Source organism: Schistocerca cancellata, chromosome 5 (genome assembly GCF_023864275.1).
Source record: "Schistocerca cancellata isolate TAMUIC-IGC-003103 chromosome 5, iqSchCanc2.1, whole genome shotgun sequence".
Lineage (NCBI taxonomy): Eukaryota > Metazoa > Arthropoda > Insecta > Orthoptera > Acrididae > Schistocerca > Schistocerca cancellata.
In genome coordinates, this window is record NC_064630.1 from 49,141,864 (window position 1) to 49,164,878 (window position 23,015).

The following is a 23,015-nucleotide window of genomic DNA, read 5'->3' on the forward strand; positions in this document are numbered from 1 at the left end:
ACATTTAAAAATAAATTAAAATAATTTATGAATGACAACTCCTTCTGCTCAATAGATGGATTGTTTGATGTGAAGTAGTAACTGTAAGAAAAAAAAGAGAAATTATTATTTGGTGTAAAGAAGACTTGTGTTAAACTGACACACTCCACATCATTATGAAATGTCGTGTTTATGTTCTATGGAACAAGTATTAATCTAATATAATGTTGCTACATGCCACCATTTTCTCCATCAACAATTTAAGTACCTCTGAATGTCTTATGGTTGATCCATATGTCTTATCTCCTCTTCTGGTGAGACTCTCAGTGACACCTTATCTGGGGAACTTCTTTAAGTATCATTACTTGAATGATAATGTTCTTAGATGAAATTAGAGGTAACAAGGCTAAAGCAAAAATGTTCAGCCGTGTTTTCAAATGTTCCTTTACTAGGAAAGTTACGCATGTAGTGCCAAAGTTTACTTCATGCATCATGGCAAATATCAGTGGTGTAGGTATTAGTGTCAGTGACATTAAGCAACAGATAAAATCACAAACACTAGAGAAGGCTCTGGGGCCCAATGGAATCCCTGTCAGATTCTATCCAGAATTTTCATCTGAGTTAGCTCCCATTTTAATCACAATACAACACAAATCCCTTGAATAAAAACCTGTGCCCAGTGCCTGGAAGAAAGCACAGGTCACATGCATCTACAACAAAGGCAGCAGAAGTGCTGTAACTGGCTCCAGCAGATACATTGAGCTATCACAGCTATTGGAGATCAACTCGTACTTGCAGTCCTCACCACCAGTGGCACCGTGATCTTCTGGATGTCACCACAAGTGGGGCTCTTTAGAGAAGCCACATGATACATTTCCTGTGTGAACATATTTCGCCTAATACAATATGCTCATAATTGCAGACTTCAATAGTGGTACGAATATTTTCAAACTTGAAGTGCATCAATCTGTCAGGCAATATGGACCTGGAATTCATGAAGCAGTGGCTTCTACAACAACAGGAACAACAGTGACTCCTGCAACAGCAGCAATAGCAATTGACTTTATTACAACAGCAAATAACAGCGCTATCCATCAGAAACAAGACACCTTTGAGATTCCACCATTTCCATTATTTCTAGATGTGTTGATGATTGCAAAATGTATTTATGGTGTCTCAGCCATTATTTTTCTGCTTACAAGGTAACTGATTCAGATCAAAAAAGAACTTTTTTTTCTTTCATGGTCTTGACATAGTGTGCTGGTGTTACCCCATAAGTTTTCCTCCACAACAGATCCTGATAGTCTGTCTTTTGCTGAACTTTGTAAAATGTTGCCACATCTTTAATGGTGTCCATCCTGAGTCCATCCTGAGTGGGCTGGAAATTTACCAGCAAGTCAGAATACAATAAGGACCTTCGGTGTCTTAGTCGTCACTGTGCTTTTGCATGCTCAGAAACAACATGTCTCAAATCAAAAGCTGACTCCATGATTCAAGACTTGCTTCTCCAGTGTTCAGCCAATAAGGAAATGCATGCACAGGCTTTATGGCATTCAGACCCTTCCCCAGATGAGGAACTTGAAATAACTCAGCCTTTCACATTCTCACAGGAAACTGACAGCTAGTTGGAGGCTCAGTCAGTAGGGTCTACCATCTCACCAGTGTGACAGACACTTCCCATAAGTGCAACAGTGTACTACCTGAATGCTGATAAGGGGTATCTAACTACTCACATTAATGAAACTCTCTGTATTATTTACAACCAGGCAAAAAGTAGCATTCAAATATTACACATCCAAACTGCAAGCAATCTTCGAAGCCCATCAAAGATTTATCCATTCACATGTGCTGTGTGGATGCATCTCACATCAAAAGTAAGTGTCCTCTATCTCATCAACAAGAACATTCACACATCTGAATATTTCTGCTCCTCATATGACATTCTGCTTCCACAGCTGAACTTTCAGCAAGGCTGACTGTCATGTGGGGGACCCAGGCTCAATTCCTGGTAAGCCAGAGATTTTTCCTTTGTGGAGAGACTGGTATGAGATGAGGTTAACTGTGGAGTTACTCAACTGATCCGTAGTAGTTTGAAGGGCAAGAAACTTGACTATGACTGGAGAGCGATATGCTGACCTCATGCCTGTCCACATCACATCCTGTGATGCTTTTGGTTGGTCAGACTATCTAGGTCCAGAATATGGAATTAAGAACAACATATGTCAAGTGTTTGTGTGAATCTGTATGTATTGCAAATACAATGTAGAATAATTTGTCCTGTAACATTCTCTAATATATTTGTTACTCATTTTGTAATATTTAAAATATAACTGAATTAAACTAATTTTCCATTTCTTGTAATAATAATAACTCAGACTTTACTTTACATTAGGTCCTTTACAGTTTTCAGATTGTTACCTATACTCCTCAACAGGTTTTTAACTCTGTTTATACTTTTTCTTGATTTCCTTTTCCTAGTTAGTATTTATTATTATTTTTTATTAAATATGATATAATGCTGTGTATTGCCTACAGCTTCTAAGCTTGAGTTTGTCAGTGCCATCATCATTACCATCACCATCAGATATTTGACATCCACTATGATGTTCCAAATATTGTTGGTTTGACACTCTCTCCCTATACATTTTAATGGAACACATCTGAATCACCTTAGTTTTGATGATGACATAGCATACTGCTGTTTTCCTCCACAGATGATGAACTTAAAGAACAGATGGAGGATTACAGCAGAGCAAAAATGGACTTTTGTGACCTCACTGTATGATATGTACGTGGCTCTTATTGCCACTCCGATTGTTGCCTGATAGTAATGGATATGTGTATCATGTTTCATGAAATCGATCCACTGGTTTTGGAGAAGATATGGAAGATACAGAGATACACATATTCATACAAGGTTTGCCCAGAAAGTAATGCACCGCAATTTTTTTTCTTCAACAGTGTTTCATTGAAAATAATGGGAACTACACACATGAAAGAATGGTGTTTTATCTGAAAACCCTCTTTGCCACGTAATCTCCATCCTGTTCTATGTGTTATGGCGTAAAGTCAAGTGCCCGCACGCCAGTCGGGAATGACAGGGAAGAGAGGGCTGTAAGAAGCAGTCAGCCAATTGCACACTGACAGGATCTCCCTCCAGTACAACAATGCGACAGCAGCGGCCCCCATGTGAAAAGGACATAAGTGCCCGACAGACTGGTGACGGCCCAGTTCAATAGCAACGTCAGTGGTACACAGTTCAATAGCAACTTAAAGATCAGCGACTTCGATAGCAGTGTCAACTAGTCACTTCGCTTGTACTCTCTGTGTATCACAGACTTGGGACTGTCTATACTGAAGAAGAATGATTGTTTTGTATGTCGCCCTTTGCTTGCGACTCATCTATGTAATTGCCAAAGTTAAGTATTGTAATTGTAATAAAACTCGTTAATACGACTTGTTTGGTTGTTTGTCTAGCGAACCGAGTATGCAGGTTTCCTAGACACTACACTATGGCCTCCCTTCAGCGTGAAACAAGGGCGTGAATGCCCTGTCGGTACCAATCCTTGTCCTGGTGACGTAGCAGTGCTTCACTGTGTGAATCACCCCCCCCCCCCCAATCGTCCTCAAAATGTCTTCCACGAATGACATCCTTTAATGGCCCAAACAAGTGGAAGTTCGAGGGGGCTAGGTCAGGGCCTTTCAGGTGCGACAGCCGTAAATGATCTCGCCGACCGCTGCAAATCGTGCAGCTCCGACGAACCGCCTTCTGATGACCTCACCCTCCGTGCTCAGAGACTATCTGTATTTCTGTCGATAGCAGATGCTCCATAGACTTTGCACAAGCAACTTCTTTCTCTACAGAGAGAAATTCCACGACGGCACGTTGTTTGTAACACACATTACCTACAGACGCCATTTAACAACTGTCCTGCAGCTACGCTATCTGTCGGAAGTGATGGAAACTTGGCGCGCTCACTCAGGAGACTTGAAACAATGCATACATAACGTTTCGCATTAGTAGCATTGTTTTCGGCTGAGAAAAAAAAATGCGGGGCATTACTTTCTGGGCAACCCTCGTACATCTACTTTTATAATGGGCCTTTGTATACATTTTGAACTATAGTTTGAAATATTGTATTAAAATATATTTATAAAAAAGAAGCGACATATGAGTGTTGCTCTACAAGACGAGTATAGCCGCAAAAATAAATAAATAAAAACATAGCGGATATTAGCATCTCGGCTTGCATTGCGACTGTCTCGAGCATCACGCTGGTTCGTTTAATGCATGTCATCTCCAACTGCTTGCGCGCAGATTTCGTCAAACTAAATGGTGCGTGGTTAAGTGAAGCATCTCGTGTACTTGAGCTCTCTACATATCGTTGATGTAGGGACCACAAAAACGACATGAGGCATCACAGAACACACAGAAGTATTTAAGCAGCCGGCCTTCCCGCGCTCCACATGCGATATGAACATTTAGTACAGTGCTAAGCAACCTGCGCAATGCACTTTACAGTTGTTTGCGGAATACGTGTATAGACACATATGTGCATACGTGGCCGCACACCACAAGTGGGGCACGCGCAGCGGCTGTTTGATTGCAGCGAGCCCCGCCGCATCCCTTTGGCGTTCTCGTCTCCGCAGCGCTGTGGTCCCGCCGCCGCAATATTCTGATTGTCGCTGCATTAACCGAGGCCGCCGTGCTAAAGGGCGCGCGCGCGCAGGGCGGTAAACAGGGCGGCGGAGGGCAGCGTATTTGCATATTATTGGCGCCGCCCTCAGGTGCTATTAGCGGGACGGGGCGACCGCCGTCTGCAGAGTGGGCCGCAGGAGGGAAGCACTGCGCCCGCAGAATACCACACAGGTCGCTTCTCTGTGCGGAAGAGCCGCCGGTAGAAGCCTGCACACCTCCGTCCCAGTCATTTTACGCGACACCGCAGTGTTGCGTGCGTTTTCCTGTCGAGATCTCCCACATTTCGGTCTTACTACTTCAATTCTGTACCGTTTTTGACGCAGACTTCTAACGAAACAGAATTTACTGCATAATACACTGGCGGAAAAAAATCGCAACACAAGGCAGGAGTTGTGCGACATAAACGAAAGTTGGTAGGCCTGTTCCTACATTTGAAAGATGATGTCTGTTCAATTTTCACGCTAGTTATGAGGACCCAAATCAGGTTTGCTTTAAATATTCTTTGTAACGGACGTGAGAGTTGGTTACCTTTGAGACTGGACATGGTGAGTTGATGTTATTCAGAAATACACTACTGGCCATTAAAATTGCTACACCAAGAAGATGACGTGCTACAGACGCGAAATTTAACCGACAGGAAGGAGATGTGATATGCAAATGATTAGCTTTTCAGAGCATTCACACGTGGTTGGCGCCAGTGGCGACACATACAACGTGATGACGTGAGGAAAGTTTCCAACCGATTTCTCATGCACAAACAGAAGTTGACCGGCGTTGCATGGTGAAACGTTGTTGTGATGCCTCGTGTAAAGAGGTGAAATGCGTGCCATCACGTTTCCGACTTAGATAAAGGTCGGATAGTAGCCTATCGCGATTGCGGTTTATCGTATCGCGACATTGTTGCTCGCGTTGGTCGAGATCCAATGACTGTTAGCAGAATATGGAATCGGTGGGTTCAGGAGGGTAATACGGAACGCCGTGCTGGATCCCAACGGCCTCGTATCACTAGCAGTCGAGATGACAGGCAGCTTATCCGCATGGCTGTAACGGTTCGTGCAGCCACGTCTCGATCCCTGAGCCAAAAGATGGGGACATTTGCATGACATCAACCATCTGCACGAACAGTTCGACGACGTTTCCAGCAGCATGGACTATCAGCTCGGAGACCATGGCTGCGGTTACCCTCGATGCTGCATCACAAACAGGAGCGCCTGCGATGGTGTACTCAACGACGAACCTGGATGCACAAATGGCTAAACGTCATTTTTTGCGATGGATCCAGGTTCTGTTTACAGCATCATGATGGTCGCATCCGTGTTTGGCGACATCGCGGTGAACGCACATTGGAAGCGTGTATTCGTCATCCCCATACTGGCGTATCACCCGGCGTGATGGTATGGGGTGCCATTGCTTACACGTCTCGGTCACCTCTTGTTCGCATTGACGGCACTTTGAACACTGGACGTTACATTTGAGATGTATTACGACCCGTGGCTGTACCCTTCATTCGATCCCTGCGAAACCCTACATTTCAACAGGATAATGCACGACCGCATGTTGCAGTTCCTGTACGGGCCTTTCTGGATACAGAAAATGTTCGACTGCTGCATTGGCCAGCACATTCTCCAGATCTCTCACCAATTGAAAACGTTTGGTCAATGGTTGCCGAGCAACTGGCTGGTCACAATACGCCATCACTGCTCTTGATGAACTGTGGTATCGTGTTGAAGCTGCATGGGCAGCTGTACCTGTACACGCCATCCAAGCTCAGTTTGACTCAATGCCCAGGCGCATCAACGCCGTTATTACGGCCAGAGGTGGTTGTTCTGGGTACTGATTTCTCAGGATCTATGCACCCAAATTGCGTGAAAATGTAATCACACGTCAGTTCTAGTATAATATATTTGTCCAATGAATACCCGTTTATCATCTGCATTTCTTCTTGGTGTAGCAATTTTAATGGCCATTAGTGTATCTTTAAGGCGACAAAGATGCCGTTATCAGTACTTCACTCAGTTTGAACGAAGTCTTTTAACAAGGCCACGAGGAACTGGATTCCCTTCTGCAATACTGCAGAAATGTTTGACAGGAACGTAGCCGCTGTACATGATTGCTGGCAGCAGTGGTGACGAGAATATACGTTCGCAGGAAGAACGGGCTCTGAATGGCCACGTGAGACTACCGAGAGGGAAGACCACCGTGCTTGGTGTACAGCGCTGGCGTATCCTACTGCATCTGCAGCAGTAATTTGACCAGCCATTGACACCACAGTTACACACGAACTGAAATTTACTGGCGGATTAAAACTGTGTGCTAGACCGAGACTCGAACTCTGGACCTTTGCCTTTCGCAGGCAAGTGCTCTACCAGCTGAGCTATCCAAGCACTACCCACGACCCCTCCTCACAGCTTTATTTCCGCCAGTACTTCACCTCCTAGGTTCCAAACTCCACAGAAGCTCCCATGCGAACCTTGCAAGACTAGCATTTGGCGTTCCCCAAGGTAGTGTTATAGGCCGTCTGCTGTTCCTTATCTATATAAACGATTTAGGAGACAATCTGAGCAGCCGTCTTAGGTTGTTTGCACATGACGCTGTCGTCTTTCGTCTAGTTATTCATCAGAAGATCAAAACAAATTGCAAAACGGTTCAGAAAAGATATCTGTATAATGCGTAAATTGGCAATTGACCCTAAATAACGAAAATGTGGGGTCATCCACATGAGTGCTAAAAGGAATCCTTTAAACTTCGGTTACATGATAAATGAATCAAATCTAAAGGCTCTAAATTCAACTAAATACCCAGGAATTACAATTACGAACAACTTGAATTGGAAGGAGCACATAGAAAATGTGGGGAAAGCGAACCAAAGACTTCGTTTTATGGGCAAACACACAGAACATGCAACAGATCTACTAAAGAGACTACCTACACTACGCCTGTCCATCCTCTTTTGAAGTACTCCTGCACGGTGTGGGGTCTTGAACAAATATAATAAGGGGAGTGCATCGAGAAAGTTCAAAGAAGAGCAGCAGGTTTTGTATTATCGAGAAACAGTGGAGAGAATGTCGCTGACATGATTTGGGGTGGACATCGTTAAAACAAAGACGCCGTTCGTTGCGGCAGAATCTCCTCGCCAAATTTCAGTGACCGACTTCCCCACCTGAATTTTGTTGACGCCGACCTATACGGAAAAACGATCATCATAAAATAAGGGAAGTCAGTCCTCGCACGGAAAGATTTATTTTTCGTTTTATCCGTACGCTATTCGAGATTGAAATAACAGAAAATTATTGAGAAGATGGTTCGACGAACCCTCTGCCAGGTTCTTAAGTATGATTTGCAGAGTATCCATGCTTATGTAGATGTAGTACTCCTGGAAGAAAGGATATTGCGGAGATATGGCTTATCCAAAGCCTTGGGGATTGTTTCCAGAATGAAACTTCTGTCAAGTGTGGAAGGTAGGAGACGAGGTACTGGCGGAAGTAAAGCCTTGAGGACGGGCCGTGCATTGTGCTTCTGCAGCTCAATTGGTAGAGCACCTGCCTGCGAAAGGCAAAGGTCCCGAGTTTGAGTCACTCTCTGGAACACAGTTTTAGTCTGTCAGGAAGTTTCATATTAGTACACAAACCACTGCAGAGTGTAAATTCGTCCTGGAAAGAATCGCCAAAGCTGTGGCTAAGCCGTTATCTCCGCACTATCCGTTCTTCCAGGAGTGCTAGTTTTGGAGGTACGCAGGAGAGCTTCAGTGAAGTTTGGAACGTAAGAAACGAAGTGCTGCAGCTCTGAAGACGGGTACTGAGCCGCGCTTGGTTAGATCAGTTGGCAGAGCACTTTCCTGTGTAAAGCAAAGATCTCGAGTTCGAGTCTCGATCTGACACACAGTTTTAACCTGCCAGGAAGTTTCATATCAGCGCACACTTCGCTGCAGAGTGAAAATCCCATTCTGGACACAAGTCGGTTATTTTGAGGACAGCTCTGAGACAGCGTTCGTTCTACCGACCCCAAACCACTGCCATCTGCGACTTCACTGGTGTCAAGCGAGGGCTCATTGTAGGACAGGTAGGAAGCCTGTCGTGTTTCCTGATGAAAGCTGATTCTCCGTTTTCAAATGTTCCTTTACATAGGAGAAACCAGGAGAATTGTCCCAATTTAATCCTCGTACCACTGAAAAGAAGAATGAAATTTGTGTCAGTGGTGTTGAGAACCAACTGAAATCGTTAAAATTAAACAAAGCTCTAGGAACCAGTGGCGTCCTTATAGGAGTCTACAATGAATTTGCTGCTGAGTGAGCCCCTCTTTTAACTATAACCTATCGTAGATGCCTCGAACAGTAAATGGAAGAAAGCACAGATCACAACCGTCTACAAGAAGGGTAGCAAAAGTGATTCCCGAAACTACCATGAAATACCCACCACAACGATTCGTTGTAAAATCTTAGAACGCATTCCCAATGCAAACATAATTGAGATATCTCAAACAGAATGACCTCCATGCCAACCAGCACGGATTCAAAAAACGTCGATCACGCGAAACACAACTCACACTTTTATCACGTGACATTATAATAGCTTTGGATCGAGGCTGTCACGTCCGTGTTTCTTGATTTCAGAAAATATCTGACTCAGTACCACACCTACGCTTACTGTCAAAAGTACGACCATACGTGGTTTTCGGTGAAATTTTTGAGTGTATTGAGGATTTCTGGTAGGATGTAGAGTCATCGTCGCATGTAGAAATAAGAAGTCTGCTCCAGGGAAGTACGTTGAGACCCTATTCCTGTTGTATGATAATGACCTTGCGAACAATATTAACAGTAACCTCAAACTTTTGCAGATGATGCATTTATCTATAATGAAGTTGTTATGAGCTGACGAAATGACAATCGTCCAGCCATAACTATGGCTACTTTAATTGATAGTAGTAGAGCTATGTTCGTGTCACCCCAAGTACCGTTATCCAAGATGGCGGCGATGACGTCATCCAAGATGGTGGCCGTGACGTCATCTGATAACATCATCCAATATGCCGGATTTTGACTGGAAGTTTGAATTTTGGCGGGAAGTAGGTCAATTCGGCTACCTCCACTAACCTAACTTCTCCCCTCCCCTCCCCCAGGAAATGATGGGTAGTTAAAATTTCAACAGAACAATGAAACACACCTCTAAAAACCTAACAAAATGACAGAAAAAAGGTCACTTGTGGTACCACCACTAACCTAAGTCACCTGACCACCACCTCTTCCTAGGAACTGGCGCCAATTTTGGAGGTAAAGAAAGGTCAATTCGTGTATCTCTACTAAGCTAAGAAGATCGCGGGAAAGAAAGCGCACCTCCACTAACCTAAGTCACCCAACTGGAACCTCTTACTGGGAATTGGTGGGAAAAGGAATCAGCCTGCATTGGGCTGATGGAGAGAGGAAGGATTGTACTTTATTTATTTTGGAACAATTTATTTAGAGATGGAGTGTATTTATTACACTGATAGAAAACAAATGCTCTGACATGCTTGAGGTCATGCCACACAGCCTACAGGCATACAAACCACTAAAAGACTCTGCAAACATGCTTGCTAATCGTCAAAAGAAATGTTGTGGCGCTCACCTGCACGGCGCCAAACACGCATACGACCATCATTGGCACCAAGGCAGAAGCGACTCTCATCGCTGAAGACGACACGTCTGCATTCGTCCCTCCATTCACGCCTGTCGCGACACCACTGGAGGCGGGCTGCACGATGTTGGGGCGTGAGCGGAAGACGGCCTAACGGTGTGCGGGACCGTAGCCCAGCTTCATGGAGACGGTTGCGAATGGTCCTCGCCGATACCCCAGGAGCAACAGTGTCCCCAATTTGCTGGGAAGTGGCGGTGCGGTCCCCTACGGCACTGCGTAGGATCCTACGGTCTAGGCGTGCATCCGTGCGTCGCTGCGGTCCGGTCCCAGGTCGACGGGCACGTGCACCTTCCGCCGACCACTGGCGACAACATCGATGTACTGTGGAGACCTCACGCCCCACGTGTTGAGCAATTCGGCGGTACGTCCACCCGGCCTCCCGTATGCCCACTATACGCCCTCGCTCAAAGTCCGTCAACTGCACATACGGTTCACGTCCACGCTGTCGCGGCATGCTACCAGTGTTAAAGACTGCGATGGAGCTCCGTATGCCACGGCAAACTGGCTGACACTGACGGCGGCGGTGCACAAATGCTGCGCAGCTAGCACCATTCGACGGGCAACACCGCGGTTCCTGGTGTGTCCGCTGTGCCGTGCGTGTGATCATTGCTTGTACAGCCCTCTCGCAGTGTCCGGAGCAAGTATGGTGGGTCTGACACACCGGTGTCAATGTGTTCTTTTTTCCATTTCCAGGAGTGTAGATGGGGAGGCAGGATACTAATAGGATTGTCTACGATTGTACAGCCTTGACCACGCTGTTAAAGATTTCGCTCGACAATTCGAGGCCGCCATATCTGTTCCTCTTAACTTTCAAAAAAACACAGAACATCCAATTTTCTGCAGCAAGACGCACAATTCCTTCAATAAATTTAATACATCAGCAGAAGTCAGTAGCCAGGGTAGAGCATATTAAGTTTTTGGGTGCACATATAGATGAGAATCTTAATTGGAAAATTCATATTTTGGATCCCCTAAAGCGATTAGGTTCAGCAACTTTTGCAATCACAATAATTGAAAATTTTGAGGATATGGAAATTAGTAAGCTAACACACTTCGCATACTTTCATTCATTGATGTACGGAATATGGAATTAGAATCATGTGTGGGGTTCATAGTCGCACATCTTGTAGGCATCTGTTTAAAAGCTTAGGAATTCTTGCAACACCCTCACAGTTCATTTATTCACTAATGAAATTTGTGCTCAACAACCTAGACCAATTTAAAAGCAACAGTGTCATTCATGATTATGACACCAGAAGAAAGAAAGACTTCCACTGTCCTTCACTTAACCTATCCCTGCCACAGAAAGGGGTAAAATATGCTGCTGTGAAACATTTTGACAAATTGCCAGAGGAAATAAAAAGTGTGACAGACAGCAGTAATAGTTTTAAAAATAAATTAAAATCGTATCTCCTTGACAATTCCTTCTACACCGTAGATGAGTTCTTGAGTGGGAATAAATAGGTCTATAGATAGAATACATGCATTTTTGGCATTTAAAGGGAATGGGGTAGATAATAGAAATTTTAAGTTATAACACTATAGTGTAACAATAAGCTTGATTAATGTGTGCATTTCTTATGGACGTGACGCGTTCCACATCATAACGGTTACCCATGTACCAGCTCCTCCCAGTAGCAGAGGTATGGCTGCAGTATCTATTCAGATTTTTCCGATTTGGAGTGGACTTTCTCGTAGCAGTCCTGACAGAAGTCCTGAAACAACACAGAGGCTGAAATATGCCATTGTCAAACCCCTATTTAAGAAATTTGATTGGAGAGATGTCAATAATTACTGGCCTGTTTCACTGCTGACATCATTTCCCAAAATTTTTGAGGAGGTGATGTATTCTAGATTAGTATCTCACCTTAGCAACAATCATTTTCTCAGCAAATCACAGTTTGGTTTTCAAATGAATTGTTCTACTGAGGATGCCATTTACATGCTCACTCACCAAACTGTACAAGCATTAAATAATAAAATAGCTCCAGTTGGTATTTCCTGTACTCTATCTAAGGCATTTGACTGTGTGATTCACAGTATTCTCCTAGGTAAATTGAAGTTTTATGGGATTGATGGTATAGCCAACCAATGAAAGATGTCATATCTTAACAAAAGAATGCAGAAAGCTGTACTTAGTAATCCAACCAATGTAAGGTCAGGGGGGGCATTTGTCAACTAGGGGTAATTGGAAACAGAGGTATAAAATTTTGCTGGAGATACATTAGGTATAATTGTCGACAGAAATGTATAGAGTCATCATTTTTTTATTCTTACATCACTTCCCTCTTATCTTTTATTGTCGAATTTTCTTGATTTTTGAGCTTAATATGTTGCTGTGTGAAGCAGTTCCTTAGCTTAAAATTTCAGAAGAATAAAAACTGTAGATTTTTCTGTGATTTATGGGCAAGTTAAAGATATTTGTGGTTTATTAGTTAATAAACGCATAGCGTAACATTAATTAATAGGCTTCATAACAGGCATAAATAAGAGTTTGGCAAGCCCACTGTTATTTACGTACTAAATTTGTAGATAGACAGGATGTTGAAATACGATTTAGGTTGCAGTCTTAACGACTCATTGTTTTACCTCTAACTCGTTACATATGCTCATTCTGTGTCTAAAAATATTTTAGCTTTTACCTGTAACAAAAAATTATAATTATCTATCAGTTACCACATTTTTATTGGAATTGTGAAGTTATTTTTGCAATTGACAATGACATCAACACACAAGCGGCCTCTAGCGGCACTTGTAACGATCCCGATAGGAGAGAAAAGAAGTATGGAAGTACATGATACCGAGGATAAATTACGATTTTTCAGTAAATTAAACTCAAATTAGTTAAATTTCGTACGGGTGCAATTATGATGCAATGTTTTTCAATGTCATTAATATATAATATTTCGATCCAAAAGAGATTGCAAAAGCAAGGTACGTTTGTTTAAACTGTTTTAACACGAATATTTCATTAGGAAGTGTTATGTTTTGCCCATATAGGCTTATTCAAAGTGTCAACATATGTGACTACGAAATTGCTCGTTATAAAATTTGGCCAAGAAAACCTGATTATTCACTACACTTAGTACGAAAAACAAACAGGTTTAATAATACGTTTGTACTGTATACTCACGTAATTTACAGATTTGCACTTTTTAACCCCAATATTATGCAAATGAGAAAGGTCATATTCAACACTTCGTAATCCAGCCATTTCACTTGGTTGAAACTTGTAATTATTTGTAAAATGCACCATTTATGGTTTTAATCTAAACACCTGAGCACCAGAATCATTCATAACTATTTCATGTAAATAATTCATTTAATAACAATTTAATTGACTCTAAAGAAAGAGATAATTTGTTGATCTCTTTGGAAGGTTATAAATATGAGCACTGTCAAAGACCGGCAGGCAGTTGGCTCAGTGTAGTTGTGAAAGTCACGTCGGTCAGTGTTTTTAGTGCCGGCTAATTCCATTGTATGTAAACATGTGTGGATCGCAGAACCAAAGAGGTAGATGCACAAGATGTAACTGTTTTGTCAGAGACGCCATGTAAACTTTACGTGTGTTTTTTAAAGAGGAATAAAAACGTGTGATGACTTTTACAAAACTACTAGATGTCTCCAGCCTTACCTGTTTTAAAAATCCGGACCTCTTATAAATATATAATACCTTAGACAACAACAGTGAAGAGCCATAAACTTTATCTTTGAAACAGTATTATTCAGCGTTGTGACGACCACCCTGCGAACATCTTTGAAATGTTTTGATGAGAAGTTATATTCTCCTAAAGCATGTGACATTTTATTTACTAACGTAAAACTGAATTTTCATCATTTAAGGCAGGGGGCCGTTACACACTAGATGCCAACATCTTGTCTAGTCACTTTCGCTGCACATCAGGTCAGCGGCGCTCTTGTATCAGTGATGTATTCTGCAACTTGTAATGCGGGACGGAAGCAGTTGGCGAACATATTGTAAGTACTGGTTTTAACTTTAACATGCCAGTGCATCTTACATCAGCTATTCAGTTAAGTAAGATCAGATGGCGCAGTGGTTAGCACACTGCACAGGCGTTCGGGAGGACGACGATTGAAACCCACGTCCGTCCATCGAGAGTTAGGTTCACCGTGATTTCCCTAGGTCGCTTCAGGAAAATGCCGGGGTGGTTACTTTGAAAGAGCGCGGCCAATTTCCTTCCCCATCCTTCCATAATCCGAGCTTCTGCTCCGTCTCTAAAGACCTAGTTGTTGACTGGACGCAAAACGTCATTTTTTCGGATGAATCCAGGTTCCGTTTACAGAATCATGATGGTCGCATCCGTGATTGGCGACATCGCGGTGAACGCACATTGGAACCATGTATTCGACATCGCCATACTGGCGTTATCACCCGGCGTGATGGTATGGGGTGCCATTGGTTACACGTCTCGGTCACCTCTTGTTCGCATTGACGGCACTTTGAACACTGGACGTTACATTTCAGATGTGTTACGACCCGTGGCTCTACCATTAATTCGATCCCTGCGAAACCCTACAATTCAGCAGGATAATGCACGACCGCATGTTGCAGGTCCTGTACGGGCCTTTCTGGATGCAGAAAATGTTCGACTGCTGCCCTGACCAGCACATTCGTCAGATCTCTCACCAACTGAAAACGTCTGGTCAATTGTGGCCGAGCAACTGGCTCGTCGCAATTCGCCAGTCACTACTCTTGATGAACTGTGGTATCGTGTTGTAGCTGCATGGGCAGCTGTACCTGTACACGCCATTCAACGACTCAATGCCCAGGCGTATCAAGGCCGTTATTACGGCCAGAGGTGGTTGTTCTGGGTACTGATTTCTCAGGAGCTATGCACTCAAATTGCGTGAAAACGTAATCACATATCAATTCTAGTATAATATATTTGTCCAATGAATACCCGTTTATCATCATCTGCAGTTCTTCTTGGTGTAGCAATTTTTATGGCCAGTAGTATATCATTGAAATGTTATTCCGTATAGCGTACAAGACCGCTGTTGTAGAACGTGCTCTAGGTTTGTAGTAGAAGACGAGTAAGGATGTCGCTGGTAGGAAACACCTTGTTGGTGGCCGGAGGCCGGAGCAGGGGACCGGGGGGAGGGGAAGAGACGCCGTGGCCCGGGGAGGCCACGGGTCGATGCCCGGACATTAATTACAGGGCTCGCCCGACCGGAGAGCACGCGGCCTGGGTCGTGCCGTGCGGGCGCCGACAAGCGCTGCCGCACCGTGCAATGGAACGGTGTGGACCACCGCAGCCAGCGGGCAGTCCGGAAACGCAAACAGGGCGGCAGACACTCGCCGGCGCCGTCCGACTTCCATTTCTCAGGCTGTGGAACTGCGACTCGACCGTCACCACGCGACGGAACGGGCGAGTTTGCCGAATGGACAGCCACTACGAATGCGGCTCGTAATGTGTGCAAACGTAACCCGGCACCTACATAAGCTTTCTGTTTTCTGTTTTCTGATCTCCGGTCCTGCGCATGATATTGAAAGCCTGCTGTTTGCGAGTAGTTGCAAATATTGTACATATATGCTCTGTCACTGAAGCAGAAAACAGAACAAGGTAACGCAGTGGTAAGATGCCAAACAGAAGTGCGAGTTACAAATCCCCGTTTCGCCATCCAGCAGTTTCTAAACAAAGAGTTATAAAGAATGTGGCTGTCATGTGAGACTTATTATCATTCGACGGAAGCCCTGATGTGATTCGTCTAACCCTGTTTTCTCTTATGTGAAATACACTCCTGGAAATGGAAAAAAGAACACATTGACACCGGTGTGTCAGACCCACCATACTTGCTCCGGTCACTGCGAGAGGGCTGTACAAGCAATGATCACACGCACGGCACAGCGGACACACCACGAACCGCGGTGTTGGCCGTCGAACGGCGTTAGCTGCGCAGCATTTGTGCACCGCCGCCGTCAGTGTCAGCCAGTTTGCCGTGGCATACGGAGCTCCATCGCAGTCTTTAACACTGGTAGCATGCCGCGACAGCGTGGACGTGAACCGTATGTGCAGTTGACGGACTTCGAGCGAGGGCGTATAGTGGGCATGCGGGAGGCCGGGTGGACGTACCGCCGAATTGCTCAACACGTGGGGCGTGAGGTCTCCACAGTACATCGATGTTGTCGCCAGTGGTCGGCGGAAGGTGCACGTGCCCGTCGACCTGTGACCGGACCGCAGCGACGCACGGATGCACGCCAAGACCGTAGGATCCTACGCAGTGCCGTAGGGGACTGCACCGCCACTACCCAGCAAATTAGGGACACTGTTGCTCCTGGGGTATCGGCGAGGACCATTCGCAACCGTCTCCATGAAGCTGGGCTACGGTCCCGCACACCGTTAGGCCGTCTTCCACTCACGCCCCAACATCGTGCAGCCCGCCTCCAGTGGTGTCGCGACAGGCGTGAATGGAGGGACGAATGCAGACGTGTCGTCTTCAGCGATGAGAGTCGCTTCTGCCTTGGTGCCAATGATGGTCGTATGCGTGTTTGGCGCCGTGCAGGTGAGCGCCACAATCAGGACTGCATACGACCGAGGCACACAGGGCCAACACCCGGCATCATGGTGTGGGGAGCGATCTCCTACACTGGCCGTACACCACTGGTGATCGTCGAGGGGACACTGAACAGTGCACGGTACATCCAAACCGTCATCGAACCCATCGTTCTACCATTCCTAGACCGGCAAGGGAACTTTCTGTTCCAACAGGACAATGCACGTCCGCATGTATCCCGTGCCACCCAACGTGCTCTAGAAGGTGTAAGTCAACTACCCTGGCCAACAAGATCTCCGGATCTGTCCCCCATTGAACATGTTTGGGACTGGATGAAGCGTCGTCTCACGCGGTCTGCACGTCCAGCACGAACGCTGGTCCAACTGAGGCGCCAGGTGGAAATGGCATGGCAAGCCGTTCCACAGGACTACATCCAGCATCTCTACGATCGTCTCCATGGGAGAATAGCAGCCTGCATTGCTGCGAAAGGTGGATATACACTGTACTAGTGCCGACATTGTGCATGCTCTGTTGCCTGTGTCTATGTGCCTGTGGTTCTGTCAGTGTGATCATGTGATGTATCTGACCCCAGGAATGTGTCAATAAAGTTTCCCCTTGCTGGGACAATGAATTCACGGTGTTCTTATTTCAATTTCCAGGAGTGTAGTTACGCGCTATAATTTGGACCCCTCTAGCACCAGAGGACTGCTACGTCAACGCAGAGGGAAAGTCAACCAAGTAAAATGCGTGCCATATAGTATCTCAACCGATATTCAGAACAGAATAAAAAATTCGGCGGCATTACTTATCGATACGTCCTTATCATTACACGAAGGTGGTTGAAGTTGGAAGTGTTCCTGAAAGTGTAGTTTTCTGTATGAAGGTCACGACCGTATTCTGCAGTCATGTTTTCCTTTGTATGATCACTTATTCTGTGTTTCCTTCATTAATTTTTGAACTTAATTTCATAATGCTTTAATGTAGCTTCTTGAGCTGAGTTCCAGTTTCACCACTGTTTTTTTCCAATTAAAACTATGTCATCTGCATAGACCAATATATTTGGTTGTTTATCTGTGATGTTTCCATTTGTTGCTTGTTTAGTTTGTCTTTTATTTTTCCGCGACAGCATGAAGATTTTATTTAGATTTATTTGTTGGCTATGTGTACATTAGCGGAACATACAGTGTTTTTTTCTTGTAATTTGCAAGCACTGAATTTAGCAAGACCGCTACAAAAATTAAATTTTCTAAACAGCTTATGGAAAGCTAATTTCTTTTGTCAAGGACATCAGCTTCACAAAGACAAACCAGTAATTCCTGTCTCGATTTTCAGTTATCATACCCTTCGAAGAGAAATGAAGATAAATATGGAGACAACCGAAATATGTCGGGCGCCAGGTCACGGGAAAAGGTCACATGCAGCATCACGACTACGTTTGAGCAGGTATATAACATGTTTGTACGTATACGAGAGGTAAACTGAAGAACCGTGTACGTTGCGTGCACTGTTTGCTTATATGCGCCAGATCTGAGTTAAGAATTTGATAATTACGTGTTTTTAATAAGCAGTTTTAGAAATTAAACCATCTAGATATCAGTGTATTAGCTGTCCTCAGTGTACTTATCACATTAGTTTTGTATAAAAAAACCGAACTTTCGACAATATCCACCACTGCTTTCCTCATGATAACAATGGTGGATATTTTCGAAAGCTCGGATTTTAATGGAGAAGTCATTTGACAAGCGCACCCAAGAACAGATATTAAAACGACAAATGCATCGCGAAAGACTTCGCGGTTAAACTAAACATCACTGTAATGAATGTATATTCACAGTGACAAACTCGCGAATCATTGTGCTAGAGAAGTCACCAGGCGCTCGCCAGATCTGGAGAACACGTTGCAACAGGTGGGCGACTCACTGTCTGTATTTGGCTTGTTACTTGCAGGAAGCGAAGCCACACACAATTTTAATGACACTGTTTACTGTCAAATACTGTATGATAGGAGCTGAAAAGTTTGTGCGACAGGAGTTGCATGGGACAGCGGGGACCATAATATAACGTTGGTTTTTTGTTGCTAGGTGTGGTCGCTTCAGAGATATGAAGGTCAACTTCGTGTTTTTAAAATGGTTCAAATGGCTCTGAGAACTATGGGACTGTTTAGACTGTGGTCATCAGTCCCCTAGAACTTAGAACTACTTAAGCCTAACTAACCTAAGGACACCACACATATCCATGCCCGAGGCAGAATTCGAACCTGCGACCGTAGCAGTCGCGCGGTTCCGGACTGAGCGCCTAGAACCGCTAGACCACCGCGGCCGGCTTTTAAAATGGGATGGTATAGTTTGGTACTTATTTTCTAATAGCGACTATCGAGTCGAATCCAATGATGTGTAACAATAAGATCTTAGAAGGCCAACGAAGGTCAAAAAGGAGGTATGGACGTCCATTTACAGAAGGTGTCCGAAGTGATGACCATTGGTATGAGTGCAATGTTGCAATATTCTTATCATGGGTTGAGTGGTATTCCTTATCACTTCGGCACTTATCGAGGCCCATGCTCTGACAATTCTTTCTCATATTTCGTGCAAATATTAAATATTCGCCGAATACGGCGTATCCATCTAACGTGCCATTGGCATGTAAACACCATTCGATGGTTTCGCAATACAACGCTAATAGGAACGGTAAGACTAGTATTGTCCAATCAAGCGATTGTGATTGATGTATTCCTTCCAAGAACAAGTGGATATGCTTCTCATTTACGGAGAATGCCAACGAAATTCAGTGAGAGCTACAGACGCATACACTGAAAGATATCCTCAACGTACTCACCCTACACGTCGTACATTTAAATATGTGTATTATAAATTGAGAATAACTGGATCTTTAACGCATCGGAAACATATCCGGTAAAGGAAAGTTATTGACGAGGAAACGGAAATTGGCACTCTTGCCATTGTGGTTCGAGATTCTTGTGTTAGTTCGCGTCAATTCGCAAGGGAATCTGGCTTGAGGCAGAGTAGTGTTGTTCTTGTTCTGCATCGCCATAAATATCATCCTTACCCTATCAGCCTCCACCAAGAATTAAGTGCTACGGATTGTATACGTCGCATTGAATTCTGCCGATGGGCTCAACTACAGATTCAGAGGGATGACACATTTATTAATAAGATTTTATATACTGACGAGGCTACATTCACGAACCATGGAAATTTTAATTTGCATAGCGTGCATTATTGGGCAACTGAAAATCCATGTTGGCTGCGGCAAGTTGCACACCAAGAACCGTTGTCGGTGAATGTATGGTGTGGCATTCTGGAGGACAGAATTATAGGGCCCTGTTTCATCGAAGGAAATCTTAATGGTAGGAAGTGCACAACATTCCTGCAAGAGACATTAGGTCTGTTATAGGAAGAAATGCATTTAGGAACAAGGAACAGAATGTGGTATCAACACGATGAGTGTCCGGCACATTTTTCGCTGATGGCTAGAAATGAGTTACAGAGACAACTCCTAAATGATTGGATTGGACGCGGAGGAGATGTGTCGTGGCCGGCTCGTTCGCCAGACTTGACACCTCTGGATTTTTTCTTGTGGGGATTCGTAAAAGACGTTGTTTATAAAGACGTTCCAGCTACACCTGAAGATGTGCGAGAGAGAATTGTCAGAGCATGTGCCTCGACAAGTGCCGATGTGATAAGGAATACCACTCAGTCCATGATAAGAAGATTGCAGCACTGCATTTATGCCAGTGGTCATCACTTCGAACACCTATAAATCGACGTTCATGCCACCTTCGTGACCTTCGTTGACCTTACTGTTACACATCAGTTGATTCGTCTCGATAGCCGCTATAAGAAAATAATTATCAAACTATAGCATCCCATTTAAAAAAACAAAGTTGACCTTATATCTCTGAAGCGACCCCACCTAGCAACAAAAAACCAACGTCACATTATGGCCCCCGTTGTCCCATGCAACATTTGTCCCACAAACTTTACAGCTCTTATCACACTTTCGGAGTTATTCTTAGTGGCAACAGTCAGTGACTCACCCTGTATACCTGTTCGTCATCGTAATTATACCAATTGATTTATCTCCATTGGCAGGGGCCGCCAAAGAGGATAAACTCGAACTCTACCCAAAAAATTATTCAGCAACATTTTCTGTGTATTTTGGTATAAGGGACCCGTCATTCCCGTGGCTCGTTGCCAAGAAATAATGTCATTATCATTTATTCCTTTGATTATCGCAGTTACCTTTGTTTATGTTACAATACCTTAAGAGCAGAGAAAAAAACCTATTGAGTAACCAAAAGATACAACATAGAACGAAGAGTAACGCAACACTAGGAAGTTTCAAGACAATGTGTCACTGAAATATCAAGAGACATAAATGATCGTGAAATGTCTGTAAATGTAATCAAAACTCGTAAATGAAATACCATAAACTACAACGTATTCGTGGAAAAACATTTTCGAACTCATTTTCGTCTTTCAAGAACGTCTTTTTTTTTTTTTTTTTAAGAACCTAGCTCCTACATCTTTTTAATATTTCTGTCTTTCTTGGTGTTTATGAAATTTCTGTGGATGGCTGTTCTGAGGATGATAGATCCTCCCTCGTAAAGTAATAATTTTGCATTTAGTCTGATAATTTGCACGTTTTTACTCTTCCAGCACACTATGGGAGACACAAATATAAACTTGCAGTTACAATTTCACTCTTCAGAGAATTTAAGGAGACTGTTCCTCTTTACCGATATGAGTACTACATTTCTGCATCCAATCTATCTCTCGCCACACAGGCAAACGCTTGTACCTCCACAGTAATGGCAACAAACATGACATAAAGTAGTTCACGCCAGTGAGACCTCTGCTGTGAGACCTTCCGCTCACGATGTGAGATTTTTTTTTTTATGCCATCATGGCAGACCACTAGAGAGAAAAATCTGACCTAATAAACTACAGAAACTTAAAACAAGTAAACCATGATGCCCTACAAAAGGACTGTTAATATATTTTGTGACAGGGTATTAAGCAATGAGCCGACATTCGACGCAAAAGACTGGAATTAAGGTAGCAGACTTATTGTATTGTATGAGGAAAATGCCCCTAAAATTTCTGTTAAAGTAAAGATAGCTCCTGCTCCATGCCTGATCGCAGAACTACGCCAAATAACGAAGGAACGTGATTCTGCACTTGGAAGATGCAAGTGAAAGCCAACTCCTTAACTACAAGAAATATGCAAGAAGCTGCGAAACAAAGAGAAGCAAACCGTAGTCGAGCGAAAACCACACATGCCCGCTCTTTGTATTCAGCACGTCAAATCCTATAATACTGTGGAAAAAACTGCGCAACTTCAGCGTAGGAAAGGCGAAATGTGATATCGTTCCTCAGGTATCTGCAGACGAATTAAAATATTTATTCTCAATAGGAGTCAATTCTCAAGTTGCGATATATTATCAGCCAGGAGCTAGCCTCTTTCGACAGTCACGTGGTTCTTGAAACATGTTCCTACACACAATGTACGAAAAGCAATCATGAGAATGTTGTCTGAGGCAGTAGATAATAGTGGAGGGAGCGGAGCTACGATTAAAAATGTTGAAACATCCTGGCAGATTAAAACTGTGTGCCGGACCGAGACTCGAACTCGGGACCTTTGCCTTTCGCGGGCAAGTGCTCTACCAACTGAGCTATCCAAGCACGACTCACACCCCGTCCTCACAGCCATACTTCTGCCAGTACCTCGTCTCCTATCTTCCAAACTTAACAGAAGCACTCCTGCGAAGATTTTCACTCTGCAGCGGAGTGTGCGCTGATATGAAATGATGTGTTGGCAGAAGAGCCAACACTGTGTTGCTAGAGGAGGCCGAAATGCATGCGTTTAATTACACGCTGACTGGCGTGAGGTCTGGAAGAGTTAAGGAAATTAATAGTAGCAAATAAAATACGTAGTTGATATAATACTTAACTTTAATCCACAATTGGTGTACATCGCTCTTGACGGTACATGTTATAATCTCAATATCAAATGCTATGGCGCCTTGCTAGGTCGTAGCAAATGACGTAGCTGAAGGCCATGCTAACTATCGTCTCGGCAAATGAGAGCGTAGTTGTCAGTGATCCATCTCTGGCTAAGTCGGCTGTACA

The 23,015-nt window shown here is 43.9% G+C and overlaps 1 non-coding gene across 1 annotated transcript; it reads right to left on the minus strand.

Annotated features, from left to right (window-relative positions):
* Positions 1–22,494: 22,494 nt before the first annotated feature.
* On the minus strand, positions 22,495–22,569 carry Trnas-cga (transfer RNA serine (anticodon CGA)). Its single transcript has one exon. It is a non-coding gene; the product is annotated as a tRNA-Ser (tRNA).
* Between the last annotated feature and the right edge of the window lie 446 nt (positions 22,570–23,015).